The sequence below is a fragment of the Eptatretus burgeri genome, chromosome 10, assembly GCF_056783735.1.
Source record: "Eptatretus burgeri isolate ZD-2024b chromosome 10, Ebu_testis_v1, whole genome shotgun sequence".
Taxonomy (NCBI): Eukaryota; Metazoa; Chordata; class Myxini; order Myxiniformes; family Myxinidae; genus Eptatretus; species Eptatretus burgeri.
Genome location: NC_140970.1, coordinates 97,536,650 through 97,562,900, shown reverse-complemented (window position 1 = coordinate 97,562,900; position 26,251 = coordinate 97,536,650). Strand labels below are relative to the sequence as shown.

The 26,251-nt window shown below is 41.1% G+C and overlaps 1 protein-coding gene and 1 long non-coding RNA gene across 2 annotated transcripts in view; both read right to left on the bottom strand.

Annotated features, from left to right (window-relative positions):
* The window catches only part of LOC147019216 (uncharacterized), a 52,483-nt gene extending 41,492 nt beyond the window's left edge, over positions 1-10,991 (bottom strand). Inside the window, exons 1-2 of the long non-coding RNA XR_015062688.1 lie at positions 10,933-10,991; positions 10,705-10,807 (exon numbers count right to left, since the gene is read on the bottom strand). This is a non-coding gene — a long non-coding RNA (uncharacterized LOC147019216). The remainder of the gene's footprint in view (positions 1-10,704; positions 10,808-10,932) is intronic.
* The window catches only part of LOC147019214 (ubiquitin carboxyl-terminal hydrolase 2-like), a 359,775-nt gene that overhangs the window by 227,679 nt on the left and 105,845 nt on the right, over positions 1-26,251 (bottom strand). The gene's annotated exons all lie outside the window — the stretch shown is intronic.

Here is a 26,251-nt window from a genome sequence, read left to right as displayed (position 1 = left end):
CCCATCTCCTCTAAATTGATGTCCAACACCCCTTTGTCTCTTAGGTTTATAGTATCCTCTACCAAGATACATACCTTCACCCTTGTAGTACGGGGAAAGGAACATCCCATCCCCTGTAATTATTTTATATTTTCCCAACTCGTGCTTCCTCACAATAACCATCGTATTTATTTATTGAAAAACTTCACGTAGGTGAATTCTGATGGATATAACTTCTCCATTAAAAGAAATCACACGATTATCTTGGTCGGTTATCCTAAAATTTACTCTGTGTATGGTTTTTCCTGACACAGGTAGATAAACCAAATTTTTAGGCTCCATATTGAATTTATAACCAATTGGGGTTGAGTATGCGCTGAATGAAAATATTGTATTTGTTTTTAATCCATCATTATAAGCACCATCAATCAAATCACAGTGAATTAACACCGAATTTATTCCTGAGGATATTTGAATGACATTATCACTGTAAAACGTCCCATTAGTTTCAATCTTTTTGAGGAGAAACCTAATAACTCTCTAAATGAATTATCAATTGTGAAATCAACCTTGTAGTTATTTTTAACTTTAATCGTTGATTTTGAAGTATGTTTTTGAATGTTTATAACAATATTTTTTGGTTCATCACCCTGTTCTTTCATAAGACGAGCAATTTCGGAAGATATTTGAGAAATCTCGTATGCTCCGGGTGAGACTGTTATCGTTTTGTATCCACTTCCCGGATTATAACTAAACTTGTCATTTTTCTCGGTTATATTAAATAAGGTATTATAAGTCTCCATGGACAATAAAGATGCCTCATATTCTTTTGTTGTGTCAAGTTGTAGTGGGTATGGGAATGAAGATGTGTGGTCGCTTGTTGTGAAATTAAAACTCAAGATTGTGCTTCTCATCTTATTTAATATGAGATAAAATGTCTTTATATTGAGATTTATTAATTATTTTCATGTTCATCAACTGGTCTAAAATGGCTGATGCTTCATTAAAACAATTGTTATTTCCAGCCTTCTTACTGCCGAACAACAATAACAGTCTATTAACTAATTGCGATGGGTCATTTGGAAGAAAACTAATACCTGAACCAAGGATACTTAAAGCCTGAATAATGTGTTTCTCCTTCTCATTCTTCCTACTTTTACCAGAAAGAACAACCTTATAATTTAGAGTGTTCAGCAAATCAATATATACTCTATCATCATTATTTTCCATATCCAATGGTTTATCAATATACTTTGATTCATCCCTCACAGTTGAACCTTGTCTTCCATCTTTTGTGAGAAGAAACATTAATCTCGGAGTTAGTTTAACAGGGGTTGAGCAGAACTTAAGAACCTTAATTCATCATTAAATATCAATACCTTTTCTTGAACAAGATGAAATATTGCTGGTTGTTCTGTTGGAATGAGTCCTGCTTTGGTTTTTGAATCCGCTGAATATTCATTGTTTTGAACAGCATTCACAATATAATCAGGGGGTTGATTAATCTCTTTCAGTTGTTGAAATAAACCTTCATCATCATATTCTAATTCTCCTAAATGCTCTAATTCTTCCTCCGTCATTTGACTGAAATCTTTTAACATTTGAAGCTTTCTAGGAGTATATTCTACTGTGGGAACTGTGGAAACATCTTTCATTTTTTCTTGGGAAGTTTTTAAAAGTGGTTTAAAAAATTTCTCTTGTTTTTTTCAAATGCTTCTTCGCCCGTTAGTTTCTGTCTGCGTTTCTTCTTTATGTCTTCCTGTTGTTTTACAACTTTTGAAACCAACTCTTGATGTTCCTTAAATCTTCTTGCTCTTTCTTTTGTATCCATTTATTTATTGTAAAATATCATTTAATGAATTGTAAAGATCAACAGGGAAATTTTCCTTTTCTTCATCATTCAAGTAGATGTGTTCAAATAAATCCTTTTCTTTAAATATTTCATCAAATTCTTTATTAACATTAATGCGAGTTGTAATTTCTTCTTCACTAATCCTTGCATCTCTGCTTTTCATACGTTTGTGTTGAGTTTCTTCATCAACATCAAAACCGAATGATAAAATCTTCACTCCGCTCAGATATTTAATAATTTGTCTCGTTCCTTCTGGATTAGTTTCTAATATCCCAACACCACCAGATTTTAGTTTCTTTAACTCACTCTTACAATGTGAATATTTTGTTGTACCAAGAGAAACCTCCTCAAATATTTGTCCTTCATTCCTCAATCGCATATGTTCCTCCACTGAAATATAGTGATAATCTTCACCTTTTACTTCTCCAGGTCTTATTGCTCTAGTTGTTGTTGATACAATGCGTATCACGGGGTGTTTTTAAGTAAATTTACAATATTCTCATTTGTACTACACAAGAACCTTGATTTATGAAAGTTTTTTTCCAGAAGCAGATTTACCCACAAGATTTATAATAATAGTTGTCATTTATATATGTAATTGTTTATAAAACAAAAAATATATCCCTTAATATCTCATCTTGTTTCACAACAATATATTTATATTTTTCAGTCGTGTGCTTCATATAATCCTCAAATTTCTTTTTACTACATAATGTAGAACAATTATCTCTCCAAAAATTATTGATATCTATTGAATTTAACTTGAATAAAATAAAAGTATTAGCATTGTTTCTGATGGAACGACGAGGAAGTTGAAAGTACGATTGACTAAGATAAATACAATTACAAGAAGAATGTCTCCCTCTTGTGTAGTAGCTGTCCATTACCGTTTGGTTTCTCTCATTAACACAATCATCAAAGATAACGAGGTTCTTTTTGATTTATCCAAATCTTGGGAGACGGTATATCATCCGTATTATCACTAAGAATACAAGTTATAAGATTTGATTTCTTTTTACATCTCTGTGTATCACAAAATAGTTGAATTATATCTTCAATGTTATAATCATTTAGGTTTTTTTGACGTTTAAATAAACCGATTATATCTTCTTTTGAAGACCAGCATTAAAACCTTGTGAGAGTAGTTGATACTCTGGTTGAAAACTCGACTTTGTGAAAATTATTAAATTGTCATAATCTAAAAAGTTGGGAGTGAGGAGCATTTTTAAAAGTAAGCAGGTTTTTCCACATCCACTTGAACCAACTATGAGACATCTTAATGAATTTGGGAGATTTTTATGGTTGTTAAATTTTATCTTATTTTCCCAAATAGGTAAAAAATCATTCATTTATATATTTGAAAAACAGGTTATTTAATTTATTATTAGCTTTTTTAGAAACTCTATATTTTATCCTAAGTTCAGGTTTAATTTCAAGATAATCCATTATTTTATTTATACAATATCTTGTGTTGATATTTCCCTGAAAATTACATCCATGAATAATATACAACAACAATCCTTTGAACATTTCTCTTATACGTTCAGTTTCTTCCCTTGTAAGGAAAGGTGTGTTATCATCCTCATACTTTACATTCATTTCTCTAATCAATCTTGTAAAGCAATTCATTTTTGGTGTAAATCTAAAAGAATTATTTTCCTTTTTATATTTTTTATTATCATTAATTAGAAGATAATCACAGAATATACATTGTTTATAGGCTTTTGACTCTGTGTTTAATCCCTGTCTTTCACACGCAGGACAATTCTCAAATTTGTCATATGGAGAATCAGGAAAGTCTAGCATATTTATAAAGTAAAACTTTACTTAAACTGAAATTCATCTATACTTTCAGTTGTATATTACCATCGATATCGATATACTTTTTTTCATTATCAGATTCAACGACAACATTTTTTAAATTAAAGGTAATTTTAAAATTATCGTTAACTACTATTGAACGAAATGTCATTTCACCTGATATATTAACATCCTTTATTTCATCAAGATTTACATCTTTAGGGTTGTTGAAAAAAATACAAATTTCTCCTTGCATATTACAGATGGTCTTATCTTTTCTTTCTAAAGCTTCATCCATAAGGTTTTTGTTCTTTGATACTTTTTCTTGTTTCATTGCTTTTTCTAGTTTTGAATATATTACTAGAAGGAGAGGAGAAACTTTTGTTAGAGATACTTTAATTGATGTTCTACCAGGTATACTAAAAGCCCTTCCACTGAAGGAAATTGAAGAACTCATATTATTTACCATAATAGTTTTTATCCAATAGTTGTTATATTTATCTTTGTTCAATTTTACATCCTTGACATATTTCTCAGTATCTTTAACAGATGAAGAGATTGATTGAAACTTGTCTTTTGTGTCTTGAAACATTGTATTTATTAAGTGAAAAAGTTGGAGGATAAAATGTTTTTAAGCACAGATTCACCTATAAATTAAACGAAATTTTCATCAAGAAAATTTTAGTTTAAGCAAAGTTTTATTCTATAAATATGGTGAATACAACGTACTGCGATGTTTGTAATCACGAATATAAACATTATAGAAAACACCTCCGAACCAACAAACACACATTTAATCTATTTCATCAAATATCTCCTCTTGAGTTGGAAAGAAAACATTGTGATATCTGTTCAAAGGATGTTTTGAAGAGTAGTTATAATCAACATCTTCAATCACAAAAACACAAGAAAAATGAGTTTAAAGTAAAGGGAGACTATTATATTAAAAACACTGATGAGACATTTAAAGGGCATATAAAAATAAGGATTTTTCAATTTGGAGAACCCGGTCCATCATCAATAGCTGAATCAATTGAAATAGTGAAACCCGATGTTGAAAAATTTATTAAAAAGACATTAAAAGAAATGAAAACTTTAAAGTTTTATATGGGAGTGAAAATGAATATGAAAAGACAAGATGAAGAACAAACTCCTTATATGAGAACAGATCTTCATTTTATAACATCATTTCAAGATTTTTTGAATAGTGGGGTTTATGAAGAACTATCAAGACAAGAGGAGGATGTTGATAATACAGTGGTAGGAAGTGGATTCAATATTAAAAAATCATCTTTTTAGATATACACATTCTAAAATCAAACCCTCTTAAAGCTTCTTCTTATATTGAATTACCAAAAGAAATAAAACTAAAGAAGGCAGTTGTTAATATTAAGAACAATGATAATAAATGTTTTCTCTGGTCTGTTCTTGCTCACTTACATCCACCAAAATGTAATTCAGAAAGAGTAAAACAATATATGAAATATGAGAATACCTTGGACATTAAAGATTTTAAATTCCCAATGCCACTAACAGATATTCCTAAATTTGAGAAAAAGAATAATCTTTCTATTAATGTATATGGATTAACGGATACAAACAAAGTTCAAATATTAAAAATTTCAAACAACTATAAAAATGAAGAAACACACATTGACCTTTTATATTTTAGTGTTGGAAAGAATTCACATTACACATACATCAATAATTTATCAAGATTAATCTCTTCTCAGGTATTCAGAACAGCAAACAAAATATATCCTTGTAAGCGATGTCTTAATTCATTTCATACAAAAGAACGATTAGAACAACATTCAAAATATTGTAGTAATCATAAATCAGCTGTAATTACAATGCCTAAACCTGGTGAAAAGATTTATTTTGAAGATTATAATAAATCTATCATGCACCCATTTGTGATATACGCTGATTTTGAATGTATCCTTAAAAAGATAAATACTGCTTCTCCTAATCCAAAAGAACCATATACAAATAAATATCAAAAACATATTCCTTGTGGTTTCTGTTATTATATCAAATCATCTGTTGGAGAAAAGTATAACAAACTTGAACATTATCGTGGAAAAAATGCTTCACAAGAGTTTGTAAAACGATTAGAAAAGGATTGTATAAGACTCACTAAATTAATGAAAGAAACAAATGAACCGATGAAATTAACCAAAGAAGAAAAATTAGAATATAGAATGAACAATATCTGTCATATTTGTGAGGGGGAAATTAAGGAGTCTAAAGTTAGAGACCATTGTCATCTTACTGGTAAATATAGAGGTCCCGCTCATTCCTGTTGTAATCTTAATTATAAATTACCTTCTTTTATTCCAGTCTTTCTTCACAACAGCGCCAACTATGATACACATCTATTTATAAATGAACTTTCAAAAACACCAGGGAATATTTCTGCTATAACAAACACAAGTCAAAAGTATATTTCATTTTCAAAAATGATATTCACAAAACCTTTAACTCGTATTAGGTTTTTAGATTCTTACAAGTTTATGGGAACACCACTAGCCTACCTCGCATCAAATCTAAGCTCCACGGACTCTTTTCCAAATCTTAATTCATTCTTTCCAAAAGAGGAAATTCTCACTCAAGAGGAAATTCAGATTAAAGAGAGAATTCAAAGTAAAGAGGAAACTCTAATTAATGAAGAAATTCTAACTGAAGATGAAATTCTAATTATAAAGAAAATTCGAACTAAAGAGGAAATTCAGATTAAAGATGAAATTCTGATTAAAGAAGGAATTCTTACGAGAGAGGAAATTCAAACAAGGAATGAAATTCAAAGTAAAGAGAAAATTCTTACAAGTAAGGGAATTTATCCTTATGATTATATGGATTCATTTATGAGATTTAAAGAAACACAACTTCCTTCAAAAGAAAGTTTCTATAATAACCTTTATGAAGAAGAGATAAGTGATAAGGAATATAAACACGCACAAGAAATATGGAAAATATTTAAGATAAAGAACCTTGGAGAATATCACGATTTATATCTAAAAACAGATGTTTTATTGTTAGCTGATGTGTTTGAGGCTTTTAGAACACTCTGTCATAATAAAAATTGTTATGGATTAGACCCTGCCCACTATTTCACAGCTCCTGGTTTAGCTTGGAGTGCAATGTTGAAAATGACAAAACAAGATATAGATTTAATCAGTGATGTTGATATGCTTTTGATGATTGAGAAGTCCAAGAGAGGTGGAATATCACAAGTATGTTCAAAAAGATATGCTAAAGCAAATAATAAATATCTTCCAAATTATAATAGTGAAAAAGATAGTAATTATTTGATGTATTTTGATGCTAATAATTTGTATGGATGGGCAATGTCTCAATCTCTGCCTTATGGTAAATTAGAGTGGGTGGAAGAAAAGGATTATGAAAAGGCTTTGATGAATATTGTTATTTCTTCTCAAGAGGAATTGAATGACGAAGAAGAAGGTTATTATTTTGAAGTTGATTTGAGGTACCCGAGTGATCTTCATAATAAGCATAAAGATCTTCCTTTTGCATGTGAGAAAGAAACTCCAAAGAAAGAATGGTTAAGTGATTATCATAAAAGTTTTAATATTAAAGGTAAATCAACAGAAAAGTTATTAACAACATTCTATGATAAAGAGGGATATGTTTTGCATCAGAGAAGCTTAAAACAGTTTTTGAGAGAAGGATTGAGAGTAGCTAAAATTCATAGAGTTTTAAAATTTAAACAAAGTCCTTGGGTGAAAAAGTATATTCAATTCAATACAGATATGAGAGCAAATACAAAAGTAAAATTTGAAGGGGACTTTTATAAATTAATGAATAATGCTGTATTTGGAAAGACTATGGAAAATGTTAGAAACAGGCAAAACATTAGATTCGCAACATCTTGGAAAGAAGCTTCGAGATTGATAAATAAACCAAGTTTTGAGAGAGAAGAGGTTTTTTCAGAGAACTTTTCTGCAATTCATATGAAAAAGGAAAGTATTGTAATGGATAAACCAATTTATATTGGAACAGCAGTTCTTGATTTATCAAAGATATTGATGTATGATTATTTGTATAATGACTTAAAGAAAGAGTATGGTGAAAATGTTTCATTGTTGTATATGGATACTGATAGTTTTATCCTAGATATAAAAACTGATGATGTTTATGAAGATATGAAGAAAAATATTGGAGTATATGATACAAGTAATTTCAGCAAGAAGAGTGAGTTATTTTCCAAAAAGAATGAAAAGGTTATTGGTAAGTTTAAGGATGAGTTGGGTGGAAAAGTAATGAGTGAGTTTATTGGATTGAGAGCAAAGGCATATGCTTATAAGTATGGTGAACAGATTGATAAGAGGTTAAAGGGAATAAAGAAATATGTAATAAAGAAATCAATAACTTTTAGAAATTATTATAATTGTTTGATGAATAAGAAAGAAGAATATAGGAAAATGAATACAATAAGAAGTTATAAACATAACATATATAGTGAAGAAGTAAATAAAAAGGCATTAGGAGCCTTTGATGATAAGAGATTTATTTTAGATAATGGAATAGATTGTGTTCCATATGGATATTGTATGATAGAGTGTATAAAATAGATTATGTTTTAACGATGGGAAGATGGGTTAGGGTTTTTTAAGGGCTACCGCCGCGTTTTTTCACAATATATAAATGGTTAAACCAAGTATTAATCAAACTAAAGAGTGGAGAAAATCTCAGTCTTGGTATATAAATGGAAAACATAATGAATGTGAAAAATATCAAATAAGTCTTATTGAAAAAATAACTAAAACAAAGGTAAATAAAACAAATAAGCGAATTAATTTAAAAACTAGTAAGTTAGAGGATGTAAAGAAAAAAATGAATATCCTTGAATGGACTGAAAACTTTGATGGTTATCAATTGAACAATGAAAAAACAATTTACTATAATCTCAAAATGATATGTGGCTCAGGAGGTGGTCAGATGAGAGCATTAAGAGAAGTTTATCATTTCGTAATGGCACAAAAGGGATATCTTAAAAAATATAAAGATTCAAATGTTTTGTTTGTTAATATTTTAGATGGGGATTATTGTGCAAAGAAAATTAAACTATTGAAGGAATTTGAGAATGAACAAATCTTTATAGGTTCAATGAGTGAGCTGTTCAACCCCCAGGTGTTCAATTCAATGAGGTTCAACCTCCAAGTTAAAAGGGGAGACAAATAAATATACCTTGGGATAAAAAGGGGATTTATTTTTAGGGAAAAAAAATATAAATCGCTGAAAATCCCCCATTCATTTACATGGGGAAAAGTGAGCCAGAATCAGTATTCTTACCCTACTCACGGCGTTTAGTTTGAGGTAGTTGGGGTTTGTAAGCACGGTGTTCAGTTTGAGGTAGTTGGGGTTTGTAAGCATGGTGTTCAGTTTGAGGTAGTTGGGGTTTGTAAGCACGGTGTTTAGTTTGAGGTAGTTGGGGTTTGTAAGCACGGTGTTCAGTTTGAGGTAGTTGGGGTTTGTAAGCACGGTGTTCAGTTTGAGGTATTTGGGGTTTGTAAGCACGGTGTTCAGTTTGAGGTAGTTGGGGTTTGTAAGCACGGTGTTTAGTTTGAGGTAGTTGGGGTTTGTAAGCACGGTGTTCAGTTTGAGGTAGTTGGGGTTTGTAAGCACGGTGTTCAGTTTGAGGTAGTTGGGGTTTGTAAGCACGGTGTTCAGTTTGAGGTAGTTGGGGTTTGTAAGCACGGTGTTCAGTTTGAGGTAGTTGGGGTATGTAAGCATGGTGTACAGTTTGAGGTCGTTGGAGTTTGTAAGCACGGTGTTCAGTTTGAGGTAGTTGGGGTTTGTAAGCATGGTGTACAGTTTGAGGTCGTTGGAGTTTGTAAGCACGGTGTTCAGTTTGAGGTAGTTGGGGTTTGTAAGCACGGTGTTCAGTTTGAGGTAGTTGGGGTTTGTAAGCACGGTGTTCAGTTTGAGGTAGTTGGGGTTTGTAAGCACGGTGTTCAGTTTGAGGTAGTTGGGGTTTGTAAGCACGGTGTTCAGTTTGAGGTAGTTGGGGTTTGTAAGCACGGTGTTCAGTTTGAGGTAGTTGGGGTTTGTAAGCACGGTGTTCAGTTTGAGGTATTTGGGGTTTGTAAGCACGGTGTTCAGTTTGAGGTAGTTGGGGTTTGTAGGCACGGTGTTTAGTTTGAGGTAGTTGGGGTTTGTAAGCACGGTGTTCAGTTTGAGGTAGTTGGGGTTTGTAAGCACGGTGTTCAGTTTGAGGTAGTTGGGGTTTGTAAGCACGGTGTTCAGTTTGAGGTAGTTGGGGTATGTAAGCATGGTGTACAGTTTGAGGTCGTTGGAGTTTGTAAGCACGGTGTTCAGTTTGAGGTAGTTGGGGTTTGTAAGCACCGTGTTCAGTTTGGGGTAGCTGGGGTTTGTAAGCACGATGGTCCGTTTGAGGTAGTTGGGGTTTGTAAGCACGGTGTTCAGTTTGAGGTAGTTGGGGTTTGTAAGCACGGTGTTCAGTTTGAGGTAGTTGGGGTTTGTAAGCACGGTGTTCAGTTTGAGGTAGTTGGGGTTTGTAAGCACGGTGTTTAGTTTGAGGTAGTTGGGGTTTGTAAGCACGGTGTTCAGTTTGAGGTTTTTGGGGTTTGTAAGCACGGTGTTTAGTTTGAGGTAGTTGGGGTTTGTAAGCATGGTGTACAGTTTGAGGTAGTTGGGGTTTGTAAGCACGGTGTTTAGTTTGAGGTAGTTGGGGTTTGTAAGCACGGTGTTTAGTTTGAGGTAGTTGGGGTTTGTAAGCACGGTGTTCAGTTTGAGGTAGTTGGGGTTTGTAAGCACGGTGTTTAGTTTGAGTACATTAGTTTTGTTTAAAAACAAACAAACTGTGAGGTGTTGTTCGTGTAGTTCGTGTTCATCTTTACCTCGACAAGGAACGATCAATACAATAAATCCTTTACTGAAAAGTTACTTTTGTCTTGAATCCTTTTTCAACAATTATCCGGAATATTTAATATCATGACAAAAAACTACTTCAGTCAATGAGAGAAAAGGATATGATAAACATTTGATGATGAAAAAGACACGAAGCTGAGGATGATGTCCTCACTCACCCGCTGTCATGCTTCGTATTTCTGCAGCAAGTCAGTGAAGCCCTCATCCGAAATTCCCGCCAAGGACGCCATTGAATGGCAAGAGAAAACACGTTGTCTCGACCTGTGAGGTAAATATCACTGACGCGCATTAACCTCGAGCATGGTCTTTATCATCATTCAGTAAATAACAAAAAATAAACAAAAATGTAAACGACTCAAAAGACCGGACAAATTTATTACACCGACATCATTTGATGCTCTCCACCCTCGATTTCACCACCAGCGTCTTCACCGCCAACTACACCACTTAGTTCGTTGCTGGGATCTGTGCGACAGACGTCACATGCCACCCCCCCACACACACACACACACACACAGACACACACACACACACACACACAAACACACACATACACACACCCACACACACAACACACATACATACACACACAAACATACACACACACACCCACACACTACACACCCACACACTACACACCACACACACACAAACACACACACACTCACACCAACTCACACACACACACCCACACACACACACCCACACACACACACAAACATACACACACACCCATACACACTACACATACACAAACATACACACACACCCATACACACTACACATACACACACACACACACACACACACACACACACACACACAACACACATACACACACACACACACACACACACAAACAAACACATACACACACCCACACACACAACACACATACATACACACACAAACATACACACCACACATACACACCCACACACACACACACACAAACAAACACATACACACACCCACCACACAGACATGCACACACACCCATACACAGTACACAGACACCCCCACACACACAACACACATACATCCACACACAAACATACACACACACATACATACACACACAAAACACACATACACACCACACACACAAATACACACACCACACACACACAAATACACACACACACACACACACACACACACACACACACACACACACACACACACACACACACACACACACTGATCCTGCTTGCAAAGGAAGTCCTTTTCACAAGAGACACTTATGAGACTTCAAAGCCCCAATTTCATGTATTTCACCTTCAAACTTCACCTGTTGCACCAGTTCGCCATTGCTGACAAAGCACAAAGCACCGAGTCGATCTCCGCAGCTTGTTCCTGATGACACCAAGCTTACTGAAATATCTCTCCCCACTGCGGTTTGTAACCATCATCGATATCTCTATAAGAAGTGACCTGATACGATGAGGAAGGTGTCCGAAAGGTCTTTCTTTTTGGTTGCTGAGCTTGGCTTCTTCGGGAAGTGCACTCTACCTGCTTGGTGAAGCCCACAAACTGCACCATCTCACCCTGAAAACCTCCAGACGGAGATCTGTAGGGTATTCCTGTGTCCATTTCCCAGGCTCAGGTCTGGGTTTCTCCTGGTGAAGGTTTCAGAAATCTCGAACAACCTTAACCTGAGGCGGTCCCTTCGGGTGGGTGCCTGGAATGTCCTATCCCTAAGAGAGGATGATCACCTGTCTCTGTTATCATCTGAGCTCAAGCGTTTGGACATCGGGATTGCAGCTCTCTCTGAGGTTCGGAGACCGGATTGCGGCGAGATAATGGTGGGTGGTTACACCTACTATTGGTCTGGTTGCTCTGATGGTTACCATACCCAAGGAGTTGCTGTAGCTGTGTCCAATAAGCTGACCCCAATGATAATTGAGGTAACACCGGTCAACGAGCGTATTACGAGATTAAGGATTCGTCACTCCTTAGTTCCCTGGTCTCTGTTTATGCTCCGACTGAGGCGAGTGATCTCACCGTGAAGGATGCATTCTACGCCACACTCGAGTCTGTGGTTAATCAGTGCCCCAGATGAGATACACTTCTAGTCTTGGGGGATTTCAATGCATCGACTGGAACTGATAGGGACGGTTATGAGGTGTGTGTTGGTCCCCATGGGTCAGGAACTATGAACCAGAATAGCACTAAGTTCCTTGACTTTGCAAGAAGTCATGGACTTAGGGTGGCTGGTTCATGGTTTCAGCGCCCACAAGCTCATCGCTGGACTTGGTATTCCAACGCTGGCGGTGTGGCAAAGGAGATTGACCATGTCCTCATTGACGGTCGTTGGAGGATGATCCAGAACTGCAGGGTCTACCGGAGTGCTCAGTTCCTCAATACTGACCACAGGCTTGTTGTAGCAACTCTAAAGCTGCACCTTAAATCCTGGAGAATGGTACCATCCCAGCCTAGGCTGGATGTTGCCAAGCTCAGGGATGAGAGAGTAGCTGAGGAGTTTGCGAACAGGCTGAGTGGACACTTGGGGGGTCTGGGTGCTTTGGGGGGTCCTGAAGAGTTGTGGAGCGCCTTCAAGACCACCGTCCTTGATGTTGCGGTGGATGCCTTGGAGCTCACCGCAGGGCAAAGAAGAATTGTGTCTCTCAAGGGACACTGGATACCATTGACCAGAGTCGCAGGGCCAGGCTGAATGGCAGAGCTGAGCTGTTCAGGGAGCTGAGGCGTAAAACTGTACGTGCACTGAGGGTGGACAAGGAGGCCTATGTGCGAGGAATCTGTGAGGGGGTAGAGCATCACCTGTGGACAGGTGATTCTCGTCCCGCTTACAGGGGAATTCGCGCATTACGTTCATCCAAGCCCATCCCTCAGAGCACTACAGTTCGAGCAGAGAGTGGTAGGCTCTTGACAGAGGAGTCTGAAGTGAAGGCCCGCTGGGCCAGTTACTTTGAGCGGTTGTACCAGGCTGATCCCCCAACTGTCGAGTTGGACGTCAAGGTGTTACAATCCCTGTTGCTGACCCTCGAATCAACTGTGGTCCACCTACACTTGTGGAAACACGGGCTGCGGTGAACCAGTTGAAATGGGGCAAAGCTCCAGGGATCTGTGGCATCCATGCCGAACTTCTCAAGGCTGGTGGAAATGCTGCACTCGTGTCGTTGCATGCAGTTTTGTGCTCTGCCTGGAACACAGGCATCATCCCAACTGACTGGAAGAGGGGCCTTGTTGTCCCTCTCTGGAAAGGGAAGGGTGATCGCCAAGACTGCAACAACTACCGAGGGTTGACGCTGCTCTCAGTGCCGGGCAAGGTCTTTGCTCGGATAATTCTCGATAGGGTTCGCCACCATCTGCTTGAGCACCAGCGTCCAGAGCAGTCAGGCTTTACACCAAAGAGGTCAACGATTGACTGTATCCTTGCACTTCGTGTCCTCACCGAACGCAGACGAGAGTTTCGGCAGGGGCTGCTTGCAGCCTATGTTGATTTCTGTAAAGCGTTCGATTCAGTGAATCGGGATGTCCTCTGGAGGATTCTTGGTCTTCGTGGGGTGCCACCAAAACTGATCGATCTGATGTCTGAACTCTACTCTCGTTCTGAGAGTGCTGTGAAGTGTGGTGGTACCACCTCTGACTTATTTCCAGTTGTTACTGGAGTTCGTCAGGGATGTGTACTTGCCCCCACACTTTTCAGCACTTGTATGGACTGGATTCTAGGGAGGATGTCGGAGAGGTCAAGTTGCGGTGCGTCATTTGGGAATGTCAAGATCTCGGACCTTGACTTTGCAGATGATGCAGTCATCTTTGCGGAGACTTTAGACATCCTCTTGGGGGCCCTCGAGGTGCTGAATGAGGAGTCGGAGCCGTTGGGATTTCGGGTTTCTTGGGTCAAAACTAAGATCCAGGCTTTCGGTGACATCTTGGATGCTGCTGTCCTGTCTGTGTCTGTTTGTGGTGAGGATGTTGAGGTCGTGGAGAGATTCACTTACCTTGGCAGTGATATTCATGTCTCTGCTGGCTGCGAGTCAGAGGTCAATAGACGTCTGGGTCGGGCCTGGGGAGTCATGGATTCACTGGATCATGGGGTGTGGCGCTGCCGGTACCTGTGCGGGAGGACTAAAGTCCGAGTCTTCAGGTCCTTGGTACTTCCAGTCTTGCTCTATGGGTGCGAGACTTGGACTCTGACCAAGGATCTGAGACGGAGACTTAATTCCTTTGGTACCAGGTCTCTTCGGAGAATCCTTGGCTATCGCTGGTCGGATTTTGTATCCAACGAGCGGTTGCTGAGAGAGACTCGGATGAGATTTGTTACCTGCATAGTCTGTGAGCGTCAGTTGCGGCTGTATGGACATGTGGCTCGTTTTCCTGACTCTGATCCTGCTCACCAGATTCTCTCAGCGAGGGAGTCTCATGAGTGGAGGAGGCCAGTGGGTCGACCACGTGCCTCATGGTTGCAACAGGTTGACCATCATCTCAATGAGATGGGGATGGGCCTGGCATCTGCCTGGGGGATGGCCAGACGGAGGCCCCTGGAGTACCGGTGGAAAGTGGACGCAGCGACGTGCTGTTCTGGCACATGCTCCCATACCTGACCTGACCTGACCTGAACAACCTTGACGTTATTGTAGAATGTACATCGTTGTTTCATACCCAGAGCATCTCGCTGCCAAATCTGCTATCAGGGAGTGAGTGTGCTGGCACTCTCTATGTAGGGATGGCATGGAAAACAAATGTCAGCCTCACCTGCTGTGTACAAAACTAAAGTTGGAATATAATCTCTAAAAAGTCACTTCGGCTCCATATGACAGCCTGTCTGGTGCGTACTCCGTTTCAGTCCTCCAGACCATTGCAAAACCAAAAACACTGAGATCGGTCAAAACCGGCAAATCTTCTCATTCATCATAATAATAGCAATAACAAGTAAAACCTGGAAGGGCAATCGGTAGAGCGCATACCTCCGCACGTAATGCTTGATCCACAAGAACATAACAGGCACAATACATTTTTGAAATATCATGCTATACAGTTCCATATCCTTTTTGGCTCTATCTCTCTCGCAACGATGAAGAATCACTTAAGAATTAAATAATTCACATATCCAGATCCAGATTTGGATCTTCACCAAAATCGAATCAATTCGTCCTTGCGACAAACCCAACCCGTCCACCAAGTTTCGTCCAAATCCGTCCGCAACTTTTTGAGATATCCCATACACAAACAGACAGAAAGGGGTGAAAACAACCTTCTTCACCTTCGGTGGTGGAGGTAAAAAGACATAAAATGTCATCGCCCCTGTTATTTCAGTGATTTTGCTGTGCAGAGTTAAAGGGCGAGCCCATATTTATGTCCAACTAAATTGGCTGCCAGTCTCCCAGTCGGCCATCTTTGATCAAATCACGAAATAAAGTGAAGTGTTCGTGTGTGTGCCATCATGGACTGTGCTTGTGCCAAGTTTGAACAAAATCAGACCAGGCATATCTAATCTGAAAAATGGTTGGGGACACATTTAAGTAAGAAAATGGCCGCCAGTCAGCCATCTCGGATCTGATGTCAAAAATAAATGATAAGCCATCATTCTTTATCTGTGTGCCAAGTTTGAACAACATCGGTAAATGCGTGTCCGAGAAACGGTTAAGGACGTGTTCAACATCAGGTTTTTTATAACCAAAATGGCCGCCAGTTGGACATCTTGGATCTGAACTCAAAAAATGATGTGCATATATATATATATATATATATATATATATATATATATATATATATATATATATATATATATATATATATATATATATATATATATATATATATATATATATATATATACCATCACGTGTTGTCTTTTTGCCAAGTACAGATAAATTTGGTCCATACATGTCAGAGATACGTTTGCAGACACACGTACTATGGACGCACGCACGGACACGAAAATCGAGACCAAACCCATAAGCCCCAGTTTGACACAAAGTCCAACAGGGCTAATAATAATCGTCATTATCAATCATCATCATCATCTTCATCTTCATCATTATCAATAATCATCATCATCATCATAAACATCATCATCATCATCAACATCATTATCATCATCATCAATCAATCATCATCATCATAAACATCATCATCAACATTATCATTATCAATCATCATCATCATCATAAACATCATCATCATCATCATCATCATTATCAATCATCATCATCATAAACATCATCAGACGGTGTATTTCCGAGCTGCCTTGATCAATGGCAATGACTCTGGTACCATCCAACAGAGTGCGGCATCCTTTGGTATAGCTTGTTTGTGCCGTTGATTCTACATGTAAATATTTACAGATACTCTGAAATAGGAAGACAACAGTGAGGTGGGCGGGACTACGACTGTTTATCAGTCTGATCGGGGTGGGGATGCTCGACCTATTTGCCCAAGGGTCAATCAGACCTGTATGGGTGTGGTTCATGGTGGAACATTATCAGGGTTGTGTATCCATAAAGTACATACTATGGAAACATGTACTGCGAAGAATGAGTTCGTCTGACGATAAAGTACTAATAATACACCTGTATGAACTATCGGGGATTCCTGTTCGTGTCGGTTGGACATACCTTTGGCAAAACACTTTAGAACCAGAAATTACCGTCACATCAATTTAGTCACTTAATTAGCTTCAGCAAAGATTGTACTCCACTTCACTAGAAATTCCACCTCTGTACCCACATCATTCCACCTGAAAGGGGGTGGACTGCTCATTTTCAACACAAATCCTCATAATAATAATAAAAATTCCATGAAATAATTAAATTCTCCAGCCAGGAAGCACATTTCTAAACAAGAATTTCAAGTTTATTTCACGGAATAAAAAAACAATTCCGTGAAATAGACCCTTCCTTGGCACACCTGAGCTCCTGACTATATTCAAAGCTTTTGTCCGCAGCCTGATGGAGTACTGCTCTCCCCTCTGTGCTGGTGCTCCTGCCTCTCACCTTTCTCAGCTTCACGCTGTGGAAACCAAGGCATTTAACATCATTGGTATATCTCGCGATGTGGCTGAGTCTTTGGGTCTCTCACTCTCTCACCGCAGGCAGGTCAGTGGTCTGTCTGTCTTCTACCGTCTCCTCTCTGGCCTCACCCACCCCCCTACTCTGTCTGCGATATATCCCCCCCCCCCATATTTCCGCAGGGCGCTCAAGGTCCGCCAGCAACCCCCTTCTGGTAAAACTACCAAAATCACGAATCATTGCTCAGCTTCACTCTTTCATTCCTCTTTTTTCCCGCTTTTGGAATAAACTCCCACACCCTCTTCAAATCCCATTCTTCCCTTCAGGCCTTCAGAACAGCCGTTCACCACCACCACTTATCTTCCCCCATCCAAAACCTCGATATTTTCTCCCCCCATTAATCCACTCCAAACCCATCTCCTTAAAATTCCCTGCTTTCCTTCCTGAAAGTCCCTGTCGTGTCCATCTTGTTTACCCTGTGTACCCCACACTCCCTCTCCCTTCCACACATCTCCTCATGTCTCTGTTCCACACTGTCTTTTTCCTTCCCTCCCCCCCTATCCCCTGCTCCCCTTCTTGTAAGTTCTGTGTGTTAGCTCTCATACGAGCCTCGACATTGTATACAAAAAAGGAAAAAAAGAAGGGCACTCAGTGGAGCGCATACCTCCGCCACGCAATGCCTGATCCAGTAAAACATATCAGGCCCAATAATTTTTTGAAATATCAAGCGATGCATCGTTTTTGGCCCCATATCAATGGTGAAGAATCACTTTAAAATAAAAAAAAACTCTCGCATCCGGATCCGGATTCATATCTTCACCAAAATCTAACTCGTTCGTCCTTGTCACACACCCAACCTCTCCACCAAATTTCATCCGTATCCATTCACAACTTTTTGAGATATCCTGAACACAGACAAACAAACATACAGATAAACAGAAGTGAAAACATAACCTCCTTCCACCTTTGGTGGCAGAGATTTAAAAAAAAAGTAAAGAAAAAAAGTCCTAAAAATTTTTTTTATGAAAAAGGATGTCGGCATTTTCCTCCAAAATGTATATAAACAAGGTCAGGATGGTCACAAGAAATTATCAAGTTATCATGTGAAACCATCTCTTCATCCTACATCTTTCTTTGTTATAGAGTCGAGGCTCATGGAGGAGCTGGAACAGGTCAGGTATGGGAGCATGTGCCAGAACAGCACGTCGCTGCGTCCACTTTCCGCCGGTACTCCAGGGGCCTCCGTCTGGCCATCCCCCAGGCAGATGCCAGGCCCATCCCCATCTCCTTGAGATGATGGTCAACCTGTTGCAACCATGAGGCACGTGGTCGACCCACTGGCCTCCTCCACTCATGAGACTCCCTCGCTGAGAGAATCTGGTGAGCAGGATCAGAGTCAGGAAAACGAGCCACATGTCCATACAGCCGCAACTGACGCTCACGGACTATGCAGGTAACAAATCTCATCCGAGTCTCTCTCAGCAACCGCTCGTTGGACACAAAATCCGACCAGCGATAGCCAAGGATTCTCCGAAGAGACCTGGTACCAAAGGAATTAAGTCTCCGTCTCAGATCCTTGGTCAGAGTCCAAGTCTCGCACCCATAGAGCAAGACTGGAAGTACCAAGGACCTGAAGACTCGGACTTTCGTCCTCCCGCACAGGTACTGGCAGCGCCACACCCCATGATCCAGTGAATCCATGACTCCCCAGGCCCGACCCAGACGTCTATTGACCTCTGACTCGCAGCCAGCAGAGACATGAATATCACTTCCAAGGTAAGTGAATCTCTCCACGACCTCAACATCCTCACCACAAACAGACACAGACAGGACAGCAGCATCCAAGATGTCACCGAAAGCCTGGATCTTAGTTTTGACCCAAGAAACCCGTAATCCCAACGGCTCCGACTCCTCATTCAGCACCTCGAGGGCCCCCAAGAGGATGTCTAAAGTCTCCGCAAAGATGACTGCATCATCTGCAAAGTCAAGGTCCGAGATCTTGACATTCCCAAATGACGCACCGCAACTTGATCGCTCCGACATCCTCCCTAGAATCCAGTCCATACAAGTGCTGAAAAGTGTGGGGGCAAGTACACATCCCTGACGAACTCCAGTAACAACTGGAAATAAGTCAGAGATGGTACCACCACACTTCACAGCACTCTCAGTACCAGAGTAGAGTTCAGACATCAGATCGATCAGTTTTGGTGGCACCCCACGAAGACCAAGAATCCTCCAGAGGACATCCCGATTCACTGAATCGAACGCTTTACAGAGATCAACATAGGCTGCAAGCAGCCCCTGCCGAAACTCTCGTCTGCGTTCGGTGAGGACACGAAGAGCAAGGATACGGTCAATCGTTGACCTCTTTGGTGTAAAGCCTGACTGCTCTGGACGCTGGTGCTCAAGCAGATGGTGGCGAACCCTATCGAGAATTATCCGAGCAAAGACCTTGCCCGGCACTGAGAGCAGCGTCACCCCTCGGTAGTTGTTGCAGTCTTGGCGATCACCCTTCCCTTTCCAGAGAGGGACAACAAGGCCCCTCTTCCAGTCAGTTGGGATGATGCCTGTGTTCCAGGCAGAGCACAAAACTGCATGCAACGACACGAGTGCAGCATTTCCACCAGCCTTGAGAAGTTCGGCATGGATGCCACAGATCCCTGGAGCTTTGCCCCGTTTCAACTGGTTCACTGCAGCCCGTGTTTCCACAAGCGTAGGTGGACCACAGTTGATTCGAGGGTCAGCAACAGGGATTGTAACACCCTTGACGTCCAACTCGACAGTTGGGGGATCAGCCTGGTACAACCGCTCAAAGTAACTGGCCCAGCGGGCCTTCACTTCAGACTCCTCTGTCAAGAGCCTACCACTCTCTGCTCGAACTGTAGTGCTCCGAGGGATGGGCTTGGATGAACGTAATGCGCGAATTCCCCTGTAAGCGGGACGAGAATCACCTGTCCACAGGTGATGCTCTACCCCCTCACAGATTCCTCGCACATAGGCCTCCTTGTCCACCCTCAGTGCACGTACAGTTTTACGCCTCAGCTCCCTGAACAGCTCAGCTCTGCCATTCAGCCTGGCCCTGCGACTCTGGTCAATGGTATCCAGTGTCCCTTGAGAGACAAAATTTTTCTTTGCACTGCGGTGAGCTCCAAGGCATCCACCGGCAACATCAAGGACGGTGGTCTTGAAGGCGCTCCACAACTCTTCAGGACCCCCCAAAGCACCCAGACCCCCAAAGTGTCCACTCAGCCTGTTCGCAAACTCCTCAGCTACTCTCTCATCCCTGAGCTTGGCAACATCCAACCTCGGCTGGGATGGTACCATTCTCCAGGATTTAAGGTGCAGCTTTAGAGTTGCTACAACAAGTCTGTGGTCAGTATTGAGGAACTGAGCACTCCGGTAGACCCTGCAGTTCTGGATCATCCTCCAATGACCGTCAATGAGGACATGGTCAATCTCCTTTGCCACACCGCCAGCGTTGGAATACCAAGTCCAGCGATGAGCTTGTGGGCGCTGAAACCATGAACCAGCCACCCTAAGTCCATGACTTCTTGCAAAGTCAAGGAACTTAGTGCCATTCTGGTTCATAGTTCCTGACCCATGGGGACCAACACACACCTCATAACCGTCCCTATCAGTTCCAGTCGATGCATTGAAATCCCCCAAGACTAGAAGTGTATCTCGTCTGGGGCACTGATCAACCACAGACTCGAGTGTGGCGTAGAATGCATCCTTCACGGTGAGATCACTCGCCTCAGTCGGAGCATAAACAGAGACCAGGGAAATGACACCTAAGGAGTGACAAATCCTTAATCTCATAATATGCTCGTTGACCGGTGTTACCTCAATTATCATTGGAGTCAGCTTATTGGACACAGCTGCAGCAACTCCTTGGGTATGGTAACCATCAGAGCGACCAGACCAATAGTAGGTGTAACCACCCACCATTATCTCGCCGCAATCCGGTCTCCGAACCTCAGAGAGAGCTGCAATCCCGATGTCCAAACGCTTAAGCTCAGATGATAACAGAGACAGGTGATCATCCTCTCTTAGGGATAGGACATTCCAGGCACCCACCCGAAGGGACCGCCTCAGGTTAACCCAAGGAGACCGCCGTCTGGTGGACGACACCTCAGCACCACTCCGACACACTCTCCCGCAATCTGACCCAGGGATGTTACCCCGTGGTTTCCCTCCTATCAAAGATTGGGGGTCCCGATCCCGTCCCGAGATGGAACACTCCCAAGAAAAGACAAAGTTATATCGAACACACACACACACACACACACACACACACACACACACACACACACACACACACACACACACACACACACACACACACACACACACACACACACACACACACACAGTCTTTTTGTGTTTGGGAAATACTTTGGGAAGAGGTCCCAGAGGGTCCCAGAGAGTAATTGGCATGATGAAAAGGAAGAATGGCTGCAATAGCTGCTGCTGTTTCGACCAACCTTCCCACTGATGAATTGGATGATGCAAAATTTACCTTTTCCCATTGCCATGACTCGCCATGCTTTGGGGGTATGCAGGTTAGTCGGGGAATTGGTGTGGGTGATGGGCAAGATCGACCATGAGGACGAGCACATGGACCGAGTGGAAGAAGTTACGTTTTATTACGTGATGAGTGCAATGAAGGTTGCTATTAGTTGTGGCTGTGGTTGTTTTTATTGGTGTTTATTATGTGAGCAGGCCATGCAGATGAGAAACCCCAAGTACCATGTATGGTGCATGTAGGTACAATGAACGGCAGCTGTGGAGGGAGCATTGCATGTCAGGTTTGTGGGTGCGGAAGTTGTGCATGCTCTGTAAACGGATCAGGCTCTCACTCTCAAGGAGAGCAAAGAATGTGGAGCTCCTCCATGTTTTGCCCTCAGTTGCCCAGCATGTGACTGGGAGTAAGGTCCACCGGGAGGATGGTCAGGACTGGTCAGCTATGGGGCAGGATGACCTCGAGCGACCAATGAAGGCTACAGAAGGCCAATAGGTAACCCCCTCTTCCCTCCATCTTCCCTCTAGCAAGGACGCAGCCAAAGGGAACTGATGTGGTGTTGGGGTGCAAGATGGATGGGGAGCCCAGGATTTCCCTCGACATGTGACTTTGCGTTTATACATGGGACTACATTTAAGGCACCACACACTGCTGATCCCCAACTGTCTCATTGAAAGACCTCTCGGCTGCCGAGTTAAATGACCACAACATGCAGTTAATTGGGAAGCCATCAGCTTGCAAGGATGAAAATATTTTTATTCCAACGTTATGTGATTATATGTGAATGCTCCACTCAGTCAAGTGTGACTCCATATATGCTCTGGAAGCCATATATCCCACAAAATTAGTGAGAGTAGATTTTAAAATGGGGTTATGGCTCAGCTAACCAGCTGGAGCAGGTGACATCCACTGGGAGACGTGGTCAACAGATGGGATTTGTGTTTGAAAACGAAACTGTTTTTAAGGTAGGACTATACAGTATGTCAATTTTGTGTGCCATCTTCTCTCCCCACCCTAGGAACACCTGATGAAGACATAAGGTGTGCAAGAGTTGAAATTGACTCAACTGTGCAAAGAGGAAATTTATATATTTATTAATTGTTTGCTTTATTGAAACTAAGGAAGTTGAACGTTAAGCGTAGCGAGTTGGGGCAGATATGGGTTTGCCTTCCACAGTCCCTCCTGATTTAATGGTAAGATAATTACAATGTGAATGTTTTAGTGCTCAGGCTTGGATTCGAATGACCTTGTCAAGAGACTCAGGTTCAAATGGGGGGAGTACAGTTGGGGGAGGGGCTGTGTTACATTGGAGGGGATACAAATTAGCTTGTGTTCACGTACAGTAGGTTAGAACATTTTTTGTAATCGGGGAACCATGAGAATGAGGTTATCCTTTTCTAATGTATGCCGTGAGGTGTGGTACCGTTGACATAAGCATTATATAGGAAGTTGTATTTAGTACATGTCCTCTCTGTAAAACCAAGCAAGAGAGGAGAGGGATGTATTTACAGTGCCTTGAGAAAGTATTCACACCCCTCGACATTTGTCACATTTTGTTGTGTTTCTGCCTCAATGTAAAAAGGATTAAATCAAGACTAATCCACATATAATAACCCATAATGTCAAAGTGGAATTTTCTTTTCAGAAATGTTTACAAAGTAATTAAAAATGAAACGCTGAAATGTCTTGCATCATTAAATATTAAACCCCTTTGCTATGATAATCCAAATTGAGCCCAGGTGCATCCAATTTCCTTTGATCATCCTTGAGATATCTCTACAACTTGATTGGAGTCCACCTGTGGCCAATTCAATTATTGATTGGATATGATCGAGAAAGAAACACACCTTTCTAGAAAAAAGGTCTCACAGTTGACAGTGCATGTCAGAGCAGAAACTCCACCATGAAATCCAAGGAACTGTCCATAGAACTCTGAGATATAATTGTGATGAGGCATACATCTTGGGAAGGGTAGCGAACAGTTGATAGTGTTAATAGTTCCCAAGAGCACAGTGAGCTCCATTATTAGAAAATGGGAAAATATGGAACTACCCAGACTCTTCCGAGAGCTGGCTGTCTGACCAAACTGAGCAAGAAAAGCTTTGGTCAGGGAGGAGACCAATAACCCATTGACTACTCTAACAGAACTACAGAGTTCCTTGGCTGAGATGGGAGAACCTGCTGGAAGAACAACGAACTCTGCAGCATGTCACAAATCTAGGCTTTATGGGAGAGTGGCCAGACGGAAGCCATGACTGAAGAAAAGTCACATGAAAACATGTCTGGAGTTTGCAAAAAGGCACTTGAAAGACTCTGAGAGCATGAGGCAAAAGATTGCGGCCGAATGAGACAAAAACTGAACTCTTTGGCCTGAATGCAAAGCACTACATCTGGTGGAAACCGATCACAGCTCATCACCCATCAAACACCATCCCTACTATGAAGCATGGTGGTGGCAGCATCATGCTATGGGGATGTTTTTTTCAGCAGCAGGGAATGGGACACTTGTAAGAATAGAGGGAACCATGAATGGAGCCAAATACAGGGAAATCCTTGTGGAGAACCTTCTTCAGAGTGCAAAAGACCTCAGACTGCTCAGAAGATTTACGTTCTAACAGGTCAATAACCCCAAACATCCAGCCAATGCAACACTGGAATGGCTGCAGAACAAGTACATGAAAGTCCTTGAATGGCCCAGCCATAGCCCAGACTTGATTCCCATTGAAAATCTGTGGAAAGACTTGAAGATTGCTGTTCACCGACGCTCCCAATCTTACTTGACAGAGCTTGAGCATATCTGCAAGGAACAATGGGAGAAAATCCCCAAATCAAGATGTGCAAAGCTGATACAGACATACCTAAGAAGACTCAAAGCTGTATTCACTGCCAAATGTGCTTCTAAAAAATGTTGATTCAAGGGGATTAAATACTTATTGATGCAAGACATTTCAGCTTTTAATTTTAATTAGTTTGTAAAAAATTTTTCCAAAGACATGTTTACACTTTGTCAGTACTGTATGGGGTATTTTACATAGATCGGTGACAATTTTTTTTTTATTTCATCCATTTTAAATTCAGGTTGCAACACAACAAAATATGACAAAAGTCAAAGGGTGTGAATACTTTCTGAAGGCACGGTAGAGATGTGTCTTGGTTCATGTTTGGGCCAATGAACCCCCATCACAACCAACGTTCTGATTATGAAGCATCCGGCATGGTGCTGCCCATCACGGGAACCCCAATCGGCGCACTGCCATTGGCGAACTGCAAAGTGTGGTGTTATTGATACAGGAGGCGCCGATGGCAACACCACTGCCGACAGGATGATATCGCAATGGCTACGGCGACATACCACCTCATTGGCCGGTGCCGGGCATGAGCAAAGAACATCAATAGGGGGATGAATCGAGTTGGTTGAAGCTCACCTTCACTCCTCTTTTTTTCGTGCCTCTGGAACAAACTTCCACACACTCTTCAACCCCACTATTCCCTCCAGGTCTTCAAAACAGCTGTTCACCACCATCTCTTATCTTCCCCCATCCAAAACCATGATCTTTTCTACACCCATTAATGTACCCCAAACCCACCTGCTTCAAATTCCCTGCTTTCCTTCCTGAAAGTCCCTGTAGTGTCCATCTTCACTGTGTGTACCCTGCCCAATCCCTCTCCCTTCCGCAGATCTAATGTCTCTGTTCCCCAATGCTTTGCACTTCCCACTCCTTCCCCTCTTGTCTCCTGCTCCATCTGTTATACATTCTGTGGGTTAGCTCTTATACAAGCCTTGATATTGTATACAAAAAAAAAAAATTCAAAGCGTGGTGCGTGGCTGCAGGGGAGGTGTAAAAAGGCTGTACAATGGCTCGTTTGTTCTCTTTCCCTCTCATCTCTTCTGCCCTGATCTCCTGCACTTCGTGACTCTACTCTCACTCTTGAAAGCTGAATGACTCTCAACAGGGGGATGAATCAAGTTGTTTGGAGTCGGGGATGCTTGCGCTTTCTCCAGGGTCTGTGGCTTTATCAGGGAGCGAGCCCGCTGTCACGGAAGGTGGAGTGCTGACCTATGCCACCCAACAGTCTTTTCCCGTACTTCATTTTGGAGCCCTGCCAACCCGTATTCTTTCCAAGACTTTGCCTGGCTTCTCCCCACTGTGTGCGAGTAGATGAGTGCATGTTGCACAGAAGAAAATTTTCTATATCAAGTGCATTTAG